Source organism: Rousettus aegyptiacus, unplaced genomic scaffold (genome assembly GCF_014176215.1).
Source record: "Rousettus aegyptiacus isolate mRouAeg1 unplaced genomic scaffold, mRouAeg1.p scaffold_m13_p_2, whole genome shotgun sequence".
Taxonomy (NCBI): domain Eukaryota; kingdom Metazoa; phylum Chordata; class Mammalia; order Chiroptera; family Pteropodidae; genus Rousettus; species Rousettus aegyptiacus.
The window spans coordinates 33,768,542-33,786,928 of NW_023416295.1; the positions used below are offsets into that span (position 1 = coordinate 33,768,542).

Below are 18,387 nucleotides of genomic sequence, written 5' to 3' on the forward strand. Positions count from 1 at the left end.
AAAAAAACAAAACCCTAATTCAATGCAAAACCATGATGAATATCAAATACATTGTGCTAAATAAATAAAGCAATATATTGAATGATTTCTTTTTAATTCCTTTTTTATGACATCAAAAATGCAAAGATATGAAGACAGGAAACAGTTGCAGCTCAGGGCTAGGGGTGAGGTGACTGACTGGGTGACTAGAAAAGAGCACAAGGGAATTTTGAGGAAATTTTATGGAAATGTTCTATATCGTGGTGGTGGTCATATAACCACAGCATTTACCATAAGTTGTAAAACTGCTGTGCACTAAAAAGGGTGAATTTTATCACATATAAATTACACCTCAATATACTCAACTTGTAAAAAACGCACGTGTATGGAAGAGAGAGAGAGAGAGAAGGACAGAGAAGATAAAGGTAATCTAAGACTTTGAGGAGGTTAGAAATTTCCTATGATGGAATGTCAAAGGAATTTTAAGAGAGTAATATCAAAATTTCATTTTCATCCTCAACTACTCCAACTCTTAAAGAAAAAGGAGTCTTCTACCCTCAACAGCAGCATAGTGGGAAATTCAGGAACAGAATGATGCAAAAGCAAATGTGCCTGCAGCACCTCTCAGCGGAGGTTAACAGGATGAGAGCACAGCAGCATGATATCAAGGGGGACAACAGAATCCATGGGGACCAGGATGCAGGCAAGTGGGGGTCCAAGTGAAAGGTGTGACAATGTAACTTTGCATCAGAGAAGTGGGCTGGTTTGGACTGACCCTGAAGCAGAAATGAAACAAACTCTACTGATCTCCAAACACACCAGAGATGATCCTTGAATGGGCACGATTAGGCACTTGGATTATAATTCCCAAAAAAAACAATCCAGACTCAATTTTTTTCCTTTACTACATATTATGAGGTTGCATTGAATTAATCTTTTTACAACAAAAGTATAAACAGGGCCCTAATTCAAAAATGTGCTCATTGCTTTTCAGCTTTGTGGATTATCACCGCTATATGGATTCGTTAAATATTTGTTCCACTTAAAAGTTATAAAAAACATCAAAATCTGCCTTTGCATTGCTAACAAATACAATGTTGATGCTCTTAGTTCATTTCACAAACAATGAATAGCATCTTTTTGTTTTATATTTTTAATTATGTAAAGTTCAACTTAAAGAGTCAATGCTACTCTTTAGAAACACTTTCTTAGGCTCAAGATTTTATTCGATTTAGGTCAGTTTTTCACACACACACGAAAATACCCTGAAGATAGCGAGTTATACTCTTTAAGTTTAAAAAAGAGAGAAGAGAAGAAGGTGGTAAAATCATTTGGAAAATGTGGCAGAGTGTTTTCCCGTGGTGTCCATGATGCATGGCAGTATGTTACGGGCCCTCAGGAACATTCCAGCAAGGAAGCTGTTTAACTGTGCTGGGACCAGATGTATTTAGCTCAGTGTCCAGCATAGTTCCAGAGACAAGGAGGCACTCTGTCATTTTTTTAAAAAATGAAGCCAATATTTCCCACACTTTATTTGACCAGAGAACCATTTCTTCTGTAACACCTGTTTAAAAACCTGCATATCCATGTTCTCGGAAACTGCTGATTTAACTGTTTAAAAAAATAAAAGTCAATGCACAAATTTAAAAGGGAAATTAGCATTGCACAATAAAGAGGAGAGGGAAATTTTTATAAAAAATTTCTTGACGTCCTGTTGTCAGATGTAGTCACATTCTTCCTCTGCCATTTAAGAGTTCAGCTAAAATGTGGTGAGATTAGCAGTTTTCAAGATAGGGGACTTTTTTTCTTAGGCACCAAGAAGTTCATTTAAATGATATTCTAACTGTTTACCATTGACATTTCATGTTTTTAAATGACAGGATGAAAATAATAATGTGAGAAGCTACAAATTATACATTTTATAGGGGCTGGAAAAGTTCAGTTAGTCGTAGTCTTTTTAAGATTGATTTCCTCAATTGATTTGGTCCCAGAAGGGTCTGGAAATAGGAACTGTCGAAATAGATTAAGGAAACCAGTCTTCAGCTCCATAGATCAATTAGACAACAAGGATATAAAAGTAGAGCTCAATTCTTTGTGGGGAGATGAGAAGGAGAGGATTGGAGGCATTGCAAAGGCTAGGAAAAGCTTTTGGATGATAGAAGCACTGTCATGGGAGGACCTGCCAGGATGTGGCTCTCAGCGTCCCCCATCTCACTTGACAAGCCTTTGCTGGCAGAGATAGGACATTCCTCCTTCACCTGAGGAGTCTTACAGGGAGATGCTGACAATACGTATTTGCTTCCATGCAGTGACAGCACTTCCTGGTTCCTCCTTTGCCGTGCAGGTTTCCTGGTGGATTACCAAATGCAGGGTGAGGCAAGTGCATTGGACGCCCCAGGCTCATCTTTCCTGGAGATCCAGCCTAAATTACTCAGGGATCAGTCAGAGGGGCAGTCCCTCTGTGTGCTGCGGGATAAAGGACCTTTTATAGGAATTAGAGCTTATACTAGTATGGGAGGAGCTGCAGAAGTGAAAATGTGAAAGGGTTAGTTGGAGGATGAGGAGTCACCAACTAGTCAAACAAAGGAATGTTAATCATGTTGCAGCGACTGAAGGGATCTGTGCCAAGGTCTAGGGGGTGGAGCTCTTGCCTTTTTACCTTCTGTGGGTCTGTACCCAGCATCAGGTGGTGGACTGGGGGGTGCTATTGGTCAATAGGCTGTGGTCTGGAAGAACCGGATACAGGGTAGAGCGAGGGAAAGCGTTGTCCATCAGTCACCACACATGATTCTAAAAAGACCTTCAGAAAGTAATAGCCACTGCCTCTCTTCTGCCTTTCACGTCTCACATAGATTTTCCTTCTGGCCAACCATAACCTGACTCATGCAAGGAAGAGGATTTGCGGAAACAAAGTTTCCAGCTGAGATAAACTGATGCAGAACGACCCACCACAGAGAGTCTGAACACTGGGCAGACGCAAAACATGAAATATACATGAGGCTCCTCTGGCCAACATGCCCACCAAGCCCAAGCTTTGTATAGCTCCTGCAGCTTCTCTGTATGTTGGTCTTTGTGCTTTCATTTGTTTCAGGATGGCACTGAAGATGTTGTCTTTCCTCAGTGTCACTGATCATCAAAATATTGACAAACCTCAAAAGGAGTAGCGACAAAGTATCATGCACAAATAATTATCTTTCCCTATTCAATTATTCCACTCCACACTACCAGATGGCCCGTGGAGACACCTTGTAGCTTCCATGGCAAAAAACCCCAGACTCAGACATCAGTCCAGGCTTTTATTAACAGAGTCGGTCACTCAGTCCCTCTTCTTTAGTTTCTCTATATATAATTTGAGAAGATGGAGATGATCTCTAAGGAATTTCTAGTTCCAAAATTCTATAATTCTACATCCATGGAAAACATAATGAAAGTACCAGAGGTGAGTCTGCCACTTCATGTAGAGAATGAAACTGCCAAAGAAAACCTCCAGTTCGTGGAAAAGAAAAAGCAGTAGTCATCTTTCCTCATTAGCAGTACCAGATTCCGCTCCCTCAGCTGGATGCTGTTTAGTCACCTCCAGTCATAACCCCCATCCCAGCTCCAACTTGCGTCCTGGGCTTAGGCTGAAGTCTACAGTCATGAGTCACAAACTGGTAGAGCCAAGAATTGAAACAAGACCACAGAAGGCAATTTACTTTCCATAGCTGGTTTCCTAAGAACCAGTTTCTTCTCCAAAGAGAAAACAGTATTTGTGGGTTATGAAATATTGTATAGTATTTCTTCCTAAACTCAAGGCTCCAGAAAGAATTCTTATCCTCCAACTGGAAAAACTTTGATTTTGGTTTTAGTTATTATCAGTCATTTGATCTACAACTTCTTCCTGGGGCATTAGGTCATAGCAAATGCAGCCCTGAATAGAATACAATCATTGATAAAATCTGCTCCTATCTGGGAAGTCTGTTGAGACTACTTGTCCTTTGGGCATTTTCCCTTTGCAACATTTTAGAGCAAAGCAAGGTTTTGCCATAGCAGCGTATCTCTAAGGCCATACTCCTTCTACAGGTATGCTCACCTTAGCTCCTTGATTGGCTTCTGCTAGGTGTCTAATAAACACTCTTTGTTAGTTCTCTCTTTGCTGCTACTATATAAGTCAGGAAGGACTTGATGCCAGCCCTATTTTTAGAGCGCCACACCCAGGTCAGCATACACTGCATAATTTCGAAGTTTGAGAGGAAACAGGAAATGCAATTTGCAGACTATAAAAAGAGCTTTGGAGAGGATCAAAGGTTGGATAGAAATGGAAACCCAAGTGCTGCTTTCTGCAGAGATAGCTCACTGGGCCCCAGGGGAATAGGGGGAGTGGCTGCATGAACAGTGTAGCTGCTGGAATTTGGCCCAGGGAGATAAAGGGCAAGGCTGAGGATGGGAGTGTGATCCTGGGAATCCAAAATGAGTACTTGGGAAGATGGAAGCACAGAACAGAACGAGAGAAGAGGTCAAGGAGAAGTGAAGAAGAGCACAGAGAAGCAGTGCAGGATTTAAAGATTGAGCAAGATGCTACATGAGTCGTGCTCTTGCTTGAAGCCCGCAATGCACTGTTTCTTTTAAGATATCCCATGGGAAAGAGAGGGAGAGAGGAGGAGGAAGTTTTTCCCAGAAGATCAATTTCCTTTCTGGCTTCCCAGGGGAGGTGACATTTGTGCTGATCCTCAAGACCGAGTTAGCAATACCACATAAACTAGGAAGCTAGACAGCGGGGCTCTAGCCCGGCCCCACTGCATACTAGTTGTGTCATGTTAGGTTTAGCTGTGCCTCAGTTTTCTCATCTGTAAAGTTTAACAAATCTTTGCTGAACATTGCCACGTACTAGGTGGCACTCTGCTGAATAAAACAGATAGAAAAACCTGTTCCCTAAAGCTTACTTTTTAGTAGATGAAAAGAATAATAATAATAATAATAATATTATTATTATTATTATTATTATTATTATTATTATAACACCCACCCCATGGGGCTATCATAAAGATTAAGGAGCAAACAATGTCAAGCATATAAAACAGTGAGAACATATAATAGATACTCAACAATGTCATGATGATGATGATGATGATGATGATAATGATGATGATGATGATGCGGGCAAGAAAGGTGAGGGCATTCCAGTCAGATGTGGGAGAGGATGTGGTGACTGTGGAAACAGCAATAAGTTAATTATGTTCATCATGGTAGACACCTGGGGTATAGATAAAGACTTAGAAGCACTGTTGCCAGACCTCTCAGCACTTCCTACATGTCTGCAGAGGCAGCAGGGTTCAGGCGCTGGAGTGTGAATCCCAGCTCGGTTACTCACTAACTTGCTTACTATGTGATGTTGGATAAGTAACTAGAGTTCTCTGAGCCTCTGTTTCTTCATCTGTAAAATGATAAGTTTCACAAAGTCGATGGAGGATTAAGGAAATAATACATGTTAAGTTCTTAAAACCTTGCTGTCACAATCCAGGAAACATTTAACAAATCTAAGCTGCAATTAGTCATTCTCATCATTATTTTGGTCATCTTCCTCAACTCTCTAGATTGCTCATGTGCGCTGCAGTAACATCTTATTCTTTTGTTCTTTGCTTTTCTTTACTTCTATGTCCAACATAACTTGCCAAGAAACTCTACCTTTTTCTTGCACAGGGTCTCTGGAATGCTCTTTCCTAGGGCTTCTTTTCTAATCTAAGTCCTTACTGCTTTGTTCCTAGGATAGAGCAAGAGTTTTCCAGTTGGCCTCCTTTTCTGAAGCCCTCCCTCATCTGTCTTTTCTTCATAAAGTTGCCAGAAAAATCTTTCTTAAAGAGCATTATCCACATGTTCCTGAATCTATATTGTCTACTGCACACTTTAGACTTATCCTGGCTTTCAGAATAATTCCATTAGCCCTGCCACCCTCAATCACCACTACCAATATCCTATCCAATATCCTTTCCTTACTCCCTTGGGAATGACTAGCTCAGGAGCAAGGCAGAAAACAGCAATCTGTTCTCAAGATATTCGACTACCATTTGCAGCAAAGTTGTTGCTATCAGTCGGGAGCCCTTCGGGAAACACATGGTACATTCAAATTGGGTAATTTAACTACAGGTTAGTAAATGAACTATTTGCAAAGCTATTGACAAGATTTAGGAAAACAGATAAGGAAGAGTGTAGTACTCCAGGGCTTGCAATTGTTTGAGAGCCATTATCACCCACTAGCCCTGAAGGTTCAAGCCTGGGGTATAGTTCTCAGAGAAAAGCAGTTGTATGGAAACAGCCTTTACTGTGATCTTCAGTAAAGAGATGTGGTCGACCTATGGTGACCTAGCAAAGAGAGAATCAGGAGAAGAAATGCTCCCACCTCACAGTTATTTGCCCGCTCAGCTTCTCTAAATCCAACCAGAAGCCAGAAAACAAAGCAGCCCATTGAGACAGTTTATACAGGTCAACTTGGGACACAGATCAAGGTAGAATAGTGGGAAAAGTAGGTAGGAAGAGTAAATTAGACACTCAGCAGAATTGTAATAATCAATAAATCTATGATTACCCTGCAGTTAGTTGCACGATAAATAACCTGCACTGCCAAATGCATCAACCTTGACACCACACTATGACCAGAACTACCTCCTCCTCCAAACACATTATACTCCCATCCCCCTAACCTTCAAGCACCCAGGCTAAGGCTTGACCCAAAGGAGTCTTTGTGCAAGTTAGAAAAAGGCACCCCTTCCTCAAGACACTAGACTTTTATCAAATGGAAAATTTTTGGAACATTCTGAGTTTGTTGGAATAAGATATTCTATGGGCATCGACCAGAAAGTGTTTGTTATTATAGCAAGACAAATCTGCTCTACCTACAATGCACACGATGCCCATGACCTCAGGATGGCAGCATGAGCGGCCCCACAGACCCCCGCCCGGAGAAGCAAGCCAAACTGGTAAATACTAGTAAAACAACATTCAAAGTCTCTGGAAATGTCCTAAAGACATGCAACAAATGAATAAACTTTGATTAAAGATAATCCAATACAACTTCATTTCAAAATTCTGTGCATTTAAACCACAAGCCACTTTTTCCCTCCCCCACCTCATTCCTGAGCAGCTCAGCTGGATGGAAATTTTACTCTGGGAAGATGTGGCCAAGAAGATGAGGCTCCCTCTCCCTTCAGCTCCCTATCAGAGATTACCATATGTCACCAAAAGAGGCAGGCCACTGGCATCTATTATCTCCTCCAATTGGAGGTGAAGAGGCTAAATTCCTAGTAAGTGTGGCTGAGAGATTGGCAGCTCTCTCCTGCAACCCAGCTACCACTTGTGGGAGAGGGCTCTAACCCAGGCATGGAAGGCAAGAATCCTGGGACCCCAACTCACTCAGAGGACAGAGGTTCTACCGAGGAAAAGGCAAGCTGAGAAAACCAGAGGCCATCTCCCTTACCCAGCACCCGGAATAGTAGCTTAATGATTTTGACCAGGAGAAATGTCCATAAGAAAAATGAGCTCCCATGCTCTCCTTAAAGAAATTGACTTCATTTGAAACAAATGTGGGGATGTTCAATTCATAGCACGTTCTTGAAAACAATAGCTCCTTTTAATTAAGAGCAACAAGCTAAACTATAGATTGTGTAGTTCACCAGAGAGGACCAAGGAGAGACACAGCTAAGACACCCCTTAGGATTAGAACAAACTTCAAAAACTACCCCTGCAGAAGGGCCTAATTTAATTGCATAGAGATTATTGAATCTGAAGAAGAAAATAGAATGCAAAAAAATTAATAGAGCCTCAGGAAAGTGTTATACACCTTTAAGTGCACCTACATATGCATTTGCATAATGAGAGTACCGGAAAGGGGTGGAAGGAGGGAAGAAGTAGAAGAAATAATTGCTGAAAATTTCCCGTTTGAATGATGACATTTTAGATGTGATGCTTTCCGTGTGGGACACACCTGTACAGCTGTACACGGCTGACCGAGTTCACCACCACTGCCGCCACCATCGCCATGTCGTCATCCCTTTTACCTCTTCTCTTTTTTCTCGCCATTCTTTTTCTTTTTTTTTTTAAATTGTTATTATTTTTTATTCATTATGGCGACATTGGTTAACAAAATCCAGTAAATTTCAAGTGTATAATTCAACAGCAAGTCATATATATATTGCATTGTATGTTCACCACCCATAGTTAGATTTCTTCCTGTCACCACATATTTGACACTTTTTACCCCATGTACCTCCCTCCCTACCCTCTGGTAATCATTAGTCTACTGTCCATATTTGTTTGTCATGTTTGTTGCTTTTAGGTTTATATCCCACATATAAGTGATATGTGGTTTTCGACTTTTTCTGCTTGGCTTATTTCACTTAGCATGATTATCTCGAGCTCCATCCACGTTGTTGCAAATGGCAGTATTTCATCCCTTCTTATGGCTGAGTAATATTCCATTGTGTATATGTACCCCAGCTTCTTTATCCAATCATCTATTGTAGGACACTTCAGTTGCTTCCATGTCCCGGTCAGTCTGTTAAGCCACCATCTAACCTTGTCTTAGTCATTTTCGCACTTGTCATTTCCCTTGACATATTCTGTTCTTGGATCACCCTTTTATTTATTTATTTATTTTTATCAGTATAAACCTATCATTTCTTCCAAGGTCCAAGCCCATGTATTTTATCTAATTACTTATATTGCTTACTTGTTTTTTGGTAATTCTTCTCTCCTTTTATTGCTATATCTGACCAATATTTATTGAATGCCTATTACGTTTCAGGCAAAGACCCTGCCCTCATTCACCTACACACAGGTGAGCAAATAACTAGCATAATTTTAGGTAGCAATAGGGACTATGTGAATGCAAAGCAGGGCAGCAGAGGTTCCCTGGAGAGGAGAGCTGTTCTAGATAGTGTTCAGGGAAGACCTGGCTGATATATGAGCAGAGAAATGAGTGAAGAGAAAGAGCCATACAGGAAATAGCATGAAAAAAGGACTTTCCAGTCAGGGAAAACAATAGGGCTGAAGGCCTAAGAGGCAGGAATAATGCAAATAGGACAGAGTGATTAGAGAGCAGTAAATAAGTAGGAAAAGGTTGAAAGGTAGGGTTGGAGGGGCGGCAGCCTCCATTAAGTAGGATCATATTGGTGTGCCTTGTGTCTCCTTGGGATGTTAGTCTGGAAATACAAGCCACTTCCTGAAATATCCACGTCCTACCTTATTCTCTACCATGCCCAGTGTGTCCAATGAAAAAAGAAAATTTTCCGTATCCAGGCCTTGGGATCCCTGCTCTTTCAACTGAGGACTGAGAGCCCATTGTGTGCTAGATCGACTGGGTAAGAAGAGGAGGGAGAGCCATGAGTTAAAGATCAGCGGTGGACACTAAGAATGGTAGGACCCCCAGCAAGTGATAAATAGAATACATTTATTGTAATACTAGTTACAGTATACTTAATCTGTGTCAAGGCCTTTAAATACACAATGCCATTTAAACTTGACCATAATCCTGTGATATAGGCATTGTTATCCTATTTTATACAGGAAGAAATTAAGATACAAAGAGGTTAAGGTGGCTTTCCTACAGTCACCCTCTTGGTGGTAAAACTAAGATTTTAATTTACATATGTTTGGTTCCAAAATCCAGACTTTTAACCAACCACTACTACTACCCACTAGAAGCCCGAAGTTTTACTATAAAGCCCACCAGAAAGAGAGAAAGAAAAGAAGGAAAGCAGCAAAAGCATTTGTCAGGAAGAATTCCTCAATTCCTATGACCTGAGAATGTTTTGACAACGTGAGTAAATATTATTGCTTATGGTCAATTTATTATTTCTTAACATAAATAAGCAATCAAATGAGAATTGACTTAAGACTATAGGGTCCAAATCTGAGATTTTATTTTAAAACCAGCAAAAATTTTTTTAAGTTTCTTTCTTACAAAAATATTGTGCTTTTTTTTTTTTTTTTGAAACACAGAGAAGGAAGAAGAAGAAAATTAAAAAATTAAAATCACCTAGAGAGTACTCATGTAATTTAAGTGCTGACATGATTGTCTAGAATTGTCTGGACCCTCACTCACTCTAAATTCTTAGGAGAATATGATTGCATCAGCTTGGATCTCATGTGTCCTTCAATTCAATCACCTGTAGCCAGGGAGAGTTAGGATTATGTCTGAGTAAAAATCCTCTGGGTTTTTAGAGGAAGTCATCAAGGACCCCAGAGGGGTCTATCCAATCTGATTTTGAAGGCTTCTCTCTGAAGGCAGTGTGGGGGATGGATTATAGTGCAGCAGGACCAGATAGGCAGATGAATTGGGGGCTATTGCAGTAACCTAGACAATAAAAGATAGGCTCCTGACTAAGTAGTGGCTATTGGATAGAGGTTGAAGGAGGATCTCAGAAAAAAACGAGGTAGAATCAACTGTCTTGTGCGACTGATTTAATATGAGAGCTGAGAGTGTGTTTAGGTAAGAGAATATGAGAATTGGTTAACAAGATTATGATTTTGAGGTACCTATGGGATAAATAAGCAGATGTGTCCAATAGGCAGCTGCATGTATTTAGAGCTCCAGAGAATGATCTGGATTGGAGTGAGGTGGTGGTTATAGCCACAGGTGAGGATAAGATAACCAGGGAGAATATGTGGAATGAGAAGAAAGCTTAGGCCATAACCCAGGGAGGACTGCTAATGTATAAGGACAAGTAATTGAGGAAGAGCCACCTACTTAAAGAGGCTGATAAGAAATAATGAAAGAGCTGGGACGACCAGTGTGGAGTTCTGTCATAGAAATCGGTTTTGGGTATTGCAGATAGATTCAATAACACGGGGCCTGGAAAGAGCCCATTCAACCTAGCAGCAGACGGATTCAGTGGACAGAGGGGTAGAGGATGAAGCCAGACTGCAAGAGTAAACACTCAGTGCAAATGAAGATGATGTGTGAGTCTTTTCAGGAGGCTTGGCCACTGAGGAAAGAAGAAACAATAGGGGCAGTAGCTGGAGCAAAAGAAATATTGAGGGAGGAGTGTGGTGTGTGTGTGTGTGTGTGTGTGTGAGAGAGAGAGAAAGAGAGAGAGAGAGAGAGAGAGAGAGAGAGAGAGAGAGAGAGAGAGAGAGAAAGTGAGAAAGTGTAGTTAAGTGCATTTAGGAAGCCTAGTAAAGGGTTAAGATGCAACCCTGAGGACAAGGAGGAATCCTTGAGGAGATGGAATCCTGAGGACTAGGGGAAAAGATGAATCCAGTGCCTTAGACAGAAAAGGGGAAGGGATGAGTCTGGGTTCAGGTAAGTGTATAGACAGAGGAGCAGCCGGATAGGGGCTGTCTGCCTGATGGCATTTTCTCACTAACTGGACAGACCACGTCATCTACTGAGAAGGTGGGAGGAGGTGGGATAGGACTTAAGGAGCATGAACTCTTTGCCATGTGAATTTGGGAACACAAAAGAGGCATTTCCTGCTGCTGTCGGAATACATGACACTGTGGTGACATCAGTCTGAGTAGTGGGGATGTCTCTGTAAAACTCAGCAGCTGGGGCAGAAGAGAAAGAATCCACACAATTAATAGGAAAGGGCTGATGGACAAAGTAGGAAGTGGGAAAGGAGGTATGGCAGAGGCCAAAGTGTGACAGACCAGGACAGAGCTTATGTGATTGAAAATAATCTAGTTTCTCCACTCAGGTGTTAACTGTATTGCAACAGCTAACAAACCTTGACCTTTGTGCTCTAGCACTGTCACTATACTAGGCTTAGGCAGCCTAGCCCTCAGCTAAGGGCTCTCTTCCCCCACAAGGGCAATAATGGAATAATAAACTAATATTAAACATTTCCAAGCTCTTTCAAACATTCGTGCTAGGGGCTTCCCACTTTTTACATCATCTAATTACCCTGACGGTCTTGTCTTCATGTCCGGTGTAACCCTCATTTACAGAGAACGTTTGGACTCAGAGTTTAATTGACTCCAATGTTACGTGAGTTTGGCTGAATTTTAAAAATAGCCCCTTCCCCCAAACCAACTTCGAACGGATTGTTTGCTTTATCTATTGAACACCATATCAGAGCTCCTGACAGCCTTGTGTATCTCTGAAAAACCCAAAACAGATCAAGGAATCTCAAAGAATATTAATTTTAATTTCCATGATTTAAAGAAACTGGAAGAGGAATGATACTTAAAGCCATGGGCACAAGGCAGGGAAAGCATGGGAAGGAATAGGGTGAGGGTACCCTCAGGGTGCTGAGCATCCCCCAGAACTGCAGATTCTTGACTGGGGTGTATCTGGCAGGAAAGCCCCAGAACGCCTTTACTCACGAACTCTTTAATTCATGTCTTTTCTGAAAACCCTTTCTCCCTCCACATGCCTGACACATGGAGGACTGAAATCTTATTAAAAGCCTTTCAGGAAAGCTTCATGTCATGGAGCATCTGCTTCTGGTGTGAGAGAGATTACAGACAAGTGATCTTGGCCAGGGGGACCTAGCCAATTTCAGGCTCCTCCAGGGAGACAGGACTTCAAAAGAGAGGTGCTCAATTAAGGAAACAGCCTTTCCTGGTCATGGCTCTGAATCTCATTTCCAGCACAGGCTCCTCTGGTTAATGATAAGAAGCCAGGGATAAGAGCCTGCTTGTCACCTAAATGGCTTCCTTCCTGAGGGAGGGAGGAGGGGGGAAAAAAGGAAAGAAAAAGATTAACACAAGCATCAGGCTCCTGATTTAGCTTCCCTACTGAAAAGTAAAAAAATAAAATAAATTACAAAAAGCCCTTTACCATCTGGAGCTGTTTGATTTCTCTTCTTTCACTCCTCCATTCAGGTTGTGTTTTATTTTTGTGGTTGACCCTGTGCATTGTAGGGCATTGTGTCCTTTTTCTATGGAAGGCACTTAATGGATTAAATCTAAAAAAATGTCAATGGTAACTAGAGATCCATTAGAGAGGTTTATTTACATGCGGTCACTCCTGCAGATTTTGAAAAGCAGAGAGTTAAAAGAAAAAATTGCTGGAAAACACAATCATTAGAGACCTTTGTTCCTCTTGGCTCTACCTCTTCACACCCCTCCATCTGCTGGTGGGGGAAGGAAGGCTTGGAGTGCTGTGGGATTGACCTGGGAGGCTAGCATGGATTCTTGGGTGAAAAGGACAATCAGGAGCAAGGAAAAAATGTGAGACGCTTGGTTCTTACCATTTTTCATTCTGCGCTGCTGTGTCTTAGGATCTTTTCTATGGAGTTCATAGAAACTGTTTTAAATAATGGGATTCAGAACAACTTCTAAAATTCTTTACAAAAAGCAAGATGGCTTAATTTAGAATTTCAGATTTGACTTTGAACTTAAAATCGGTGGAGTCCGGGGCCAGAGAGTAACAGACAGGGAGCAACACAGAGAGCTTGTGGGAATTGCTCTCCATAGAGGATTTGCACTCGTGAATTCTTCATTGAAAAGACGGCTATTGTTTGTAATGTTTTTGCATCCACACACTTGGGACCCCGTTTTATGCTTTTAGTGTGCTTTGTGGTCTTCACATGGTTAGCACTGGTGTTAATAGGACACATGTTACTCATTAATGGAGATGGCTGGTAGCGAACACCAGATTAATGTCTTTTCAAGGTCACAGAAATGGGAACTTTGACTTACAGAAAGTGCACAGCTGAGAGGAAATGTTGAATTAAGATTTTTGTCTGTTATACGATAAACTGAATCATATTAAAATTTTAAGTTTATTTGAGCAAAATTTGATTATAATTGAGCAGTCTCTGATGCAGCAGATAGAAAGGAGACCCAAGAATCTATACAAAGTGAAAGACTTTTATAGGCAGCAGGGAGTGGGACAAGAAAGTTATACTAGACAAAAAAGTAGGTTGGTCACCACAAGATTACGTTCCTTAAAGCATGGTAGGGGTCTCCTAGGCAGATTACCCAACTAGTGTTGATCGAAGTCTCCTCTCTGGTGGGACCACGTCTGAAGTATTACATTCATTCTGTACATTACTCGTCCTGATTAACTGGTTTAATATTCCATTTCTAGGAAAGCTAAAACTGTAATTAAGTTAAATCTCAGTTTGGTGACATGGGGCTTAGCATAAGTGACTCCACTTGAGGCCTATTGTCTTGTTTTTTTTTAACACATCTTAATTCATCTTTTAAAGTAGAAAGGCATACGCGTTACAGAATATAAAATTAATGAAAATTCAAAAAGCTTTTGTTAAGTTGTGTTGATAACCTAAAGCAAGTGAAAATCAATTTCACAAATATTTATTGACTAACCATGTTAGATGTTTCTAGGAACACAAAATTAAATTAACATGAATGAATGTCAGGTGCTACATTTAGGTTCAATCAATGGTATAAACTCATATAATACATGGTACATAGATGAATTAAGCAGGAGCTCACGTGACAAAGACATCTGATGTGACTGAAAAACAGCTAATGAAGTTTTGGGGTGCTCCAATTGAAGTATAATATCTGAGTAAAAAGGAGTATTGCCTCAAAGTCTCCTCTCTGGTGGGACCGTATCTGCAATATTACATTCACTCCGGACATCACATTTTGTTTTAAAGTAGACTTACAAAGTAAAAGCTATGCAAAGGGAGGCACGTTTGTAATTCAAGGTCTTGAAAAACATCACATGAGGAACAGTTCAGGGAATGGAGACTTGTTTAACCTTGAGAAGATCAGGTTTAGGAAAGAACTAGAATCACAAAATTGTCAAGTGAGAATGACCTTCTCTGCATATTTTACTCTAATCCCTGTCTTTTATACACGAGAAAACAGACCCAGAAAAGGAAAACACCTTGTTCATTTCCATTGCAATCTTGCCTAAATCTGGTAGTTTTATTCCTGTAATACCAAATTCCCTAATCCCAACACTCACTACATAGCTCGGCTTATGCTTCTGGTCAGTTAGTTGATTCCTGTTGTCAAAAGTATGGACCTTCCATGTCTTCAAAGCTATTTGAGTGTTGGAAAGAGGAGGAAACCAAAAGGCTAATTCTTCTTTTTCCAACCTTTATCTGGCAAATTCCTGCTCATCTTTCAAGACAGCTCAAATGTCACCTCTTCTTTGAGTCCTCATTTACAGCCCTCCATTGAAAATTAATTATCCTCTCCTTTCCCATACAACAGCTCTCTGGAAATAGCTCACTGACGCATCTTTCACATCGAATCGTAATTGTTTATTATAATTACGTATGCATTCATCTTTCATCCAGGTTCTGAGCACCTCGTCTAGCCTGACACAAAGACCTGGCCTATTTGATGCCCACATAAGCCCTCTCCCTTGGACCAGGGCTTCCTCACAGCATGACCGCCTCTGGGTGGTCAGGCTCCCAGAGCAAGTGCTCCAGTGAACAAGGCGAAAGCTACTTGGCCTTTATGACCTCTCTTTAGAATTCACATTGTATCATTCCCACTATGACTCTCAAGGTTCAAGGCGGGGGGGGGGGGGGGAGATAGATCCACCTCTCTATGAGAGCGGTAACAAAGAATTTGTAGTCATGTTTTAAAATTGCCATAGGTTGACAGAAAACAAACCAGTTAATACATAAAATACTACATGTAATATCCCTAATTGGTGATAAGTGTTATGAAGAAGAAAAAAGTAAAAAAGGAGGATTGAGAGTACCGTAACTTGAGGAACTGGGGGTGCAGTTCTAAATAGGATGGTCAGGAAGGCCTTATTAACAAGATGGTGTTTGGGAAAAGGTTGAAGGAGGTGAATGAGATGGGCAGATAGCTGGAGCACGGCCACTTCAGTCATAAGGAATAGCAGTGGAATGGCCCCAAAGCAGAAATGAGCCTGGCAGTTTCAAAAAATACCAGGTAGGCCAGCAGGACTGGAGCAGAGTGAACAAAAGGATGGAATGAAGCAGATAATCAAAGGGAGATCCTACAGGGCCTTGTAAGCCACTGAAAAAAAAACATGGGCTTTACGCTGGGTGACATAGAAGCCATTGGAAGGTTTCAAGCAGAGGAGTGAAAGTATTCCTGATGTTAACGTTATGAGAACATATGTGGCTAAGGAGGGGACAGCAGACCAGAGGGCAATAGGAATTTTGTTTTGGATATACAGTCGCTTCTGCTTTAATATGTGTTCCTAAAAATCAACATAAAAGTCACACAATAAACACCATAAGATTTATGGGGAAAAGTGAGATTACAGGCACGAATACTCAAAAACTGTCTCAGTGATACATTAAAAAAGAAAAAAAAAACCTAATGTGAATAAGAGCACAGTTTTATACATGACAAATAGTTAGGAAATGCATAAGTACTACAATTAATAAATATGTCACATCACTTTATAAAATACCCGAGTTTTCCTTTTAGAAATGGGTAAGACAGTGGTGTTTTTATGAAATGGTAAAATAGGTGCGAAGGTTAATTTTTTGTGTCAACTTGACTGGGCTAAGGGATACCCCAATAGCTCATAAAACATTATTTCTGGCTATATCCATAAGGGTTTTTCTGGAAAACAGTAGCATTTGATTCAGTAGACTGAGTAAAAAAGATTCATCCTCACCAGTGTTGCAGGCATCATTCAACCCATTGCGGGCCTGAATAGAACAAAAAAGGCAAAGGAAGGGTGAATTCTTGCTTTCTCTTCTTGAGCTGGAACTTCCATGTTCTCCTGCTCATTGGAGCTCCTGGTTCTCCTGCCTTCGTACTCCAGGACTTACACCAGCATCCTCCCCTGCCATTCTCCGGCCTTAAGCTGCAGACTGGGAATTACATCATCCGCTCCCCTGGTTCTCAGGCCTTAGGACTTGGACTGAATTACACCATCGGCTTTCTTGTTGTCCAGTTTGTAGGCAGCAGATTGTGGGGCTTCTCAGCCTCCATAACCACATGAGCCAATTCCTATAATAAATCTCCTCTTTTATATATAGCCATATCTATCTATCTATTTATCTATCTATCTATCCATCATCTATCTATCTACCTATCATCTATCATCTTCCATTGGTTCTGTTTCTCTGGATAACTTAATACAGTAGAGCAGTCTGAAATAGGACAGAAAGCAGTAATATCAGATGTGGATGGGTATGATCTCACAGTCCTCCATGTACATTGGCATTGAACAGCTAAGTGATCTTTCTCAGCCTTGAATCCTGAAGCGGGTTTTTCTTCCTTTGAATTGTATGTCTTTCGAAGTATGCATTTATAACAGGTACCTATTTCATCAAAATTGCAAATTTGATCCAATGTATAGTCACTTTCATTAACTTCTGCATTACTGAAAATTCTCTGCACCTTTTTCAAATGCCTGACAGCTGCAGGATTTGGAAATTGTAGTGATATTTCAAATCACTAAATCAGGCATTAATAACATGTAAAAAGTCATTTTTACAAAATTTTGACATTGGAGATTTACATTTGAGGTCTTTGTACTGTTTCTTTGATTATGAAAATGATTGGTCTACAGCCATGCCACCCTGAACAAGCCTGATCCCATCTGATTTTGGAAGCTAAGCAGGGTTGGGCCTGGTTAGTACTTGAATGGAAGACAACCTAGGAAGACCAAGTGCTGTAGGCATTAAAAAATAAAAAATAAGAGATTGTAAGCTGACAACGTCTTTGCAATCTGTGAAGTCAACCAAGGGTTGCCTCACCTAAAAAAAAAAAAAAAAAAATGATTGTTCTTGATTTTTTTACTCTTTGATTGTTAATCCATATGTAAAACTATATTTCCATTTCTTCCATGTCTCTACGCCTCGTTCTTATAGACTTCACAGCACTCAATGTTGCTCCACCCATGGACTTTTTAAAACTTTATTTTTGAGGCATTGTTTGTCATGGTCTGCAGTGTGAATTCTTTTCTGCTTATTGCTGGAGAGATCGCACACAGGCAATTCTTGCTTTGCATGACACTGTGTTATATGCATGAAAGTCAAGCATATTGGAACTGTGTCCTTCCTAAGATATGTCAGTTAGCTCAGAACCACACTAAAGGAACACACAGTTCCTTCCTATTCGCATGAGTTTTAGTTAATGTGGTGCTATATGAAGCAAAGACTGCCTGTATTCTCTCATTTTAAGAAAACATTATTTCAAGTTTCTCCTCAATACTCAAATACTTGTCCTTTTGTATGCACTGCTTGGTGTTTTTAAGCCAAACACTTAGATATGTTTGGAACATTGATGAGTGTTTTCTAATATAAAAAAGTCACAAAGGTGAAAGAATCGTCAAATACAACCTTGCAGAATCATACACAATGTGAACTGCTAGTAGATGTTGTACATATGTGTATACTTTGTATATTCTAATGGGACTCAGCTGGGTGCAGTTTTCTGCATTGCACATAAGCAAAGGCAAATTGGTGTCATGCTCGAATTATTCCTAATGTATTAATCATGTTGGAACAAATTCACAATTTCAAAATAGTGTTGGGGCAGAACAGACTGCATTGAGTTTGAGATGCCTCT

The 18,387-nt window shown here is 40.5% G+C and overlaps 1 pseudogene; it reads left to right on the forward strand.

The window, feature by feature from the left end:
* Nucleotides 1–17,378: 17,378 nt before the first annotated feature.
* LOC118614774 lies at nt 17,379–17,497 on the forward strand (annotated as a pseudogene).
* The last annotated feature ends 890 nt before the right edge of the window (nt 17,498–18,387 follow it).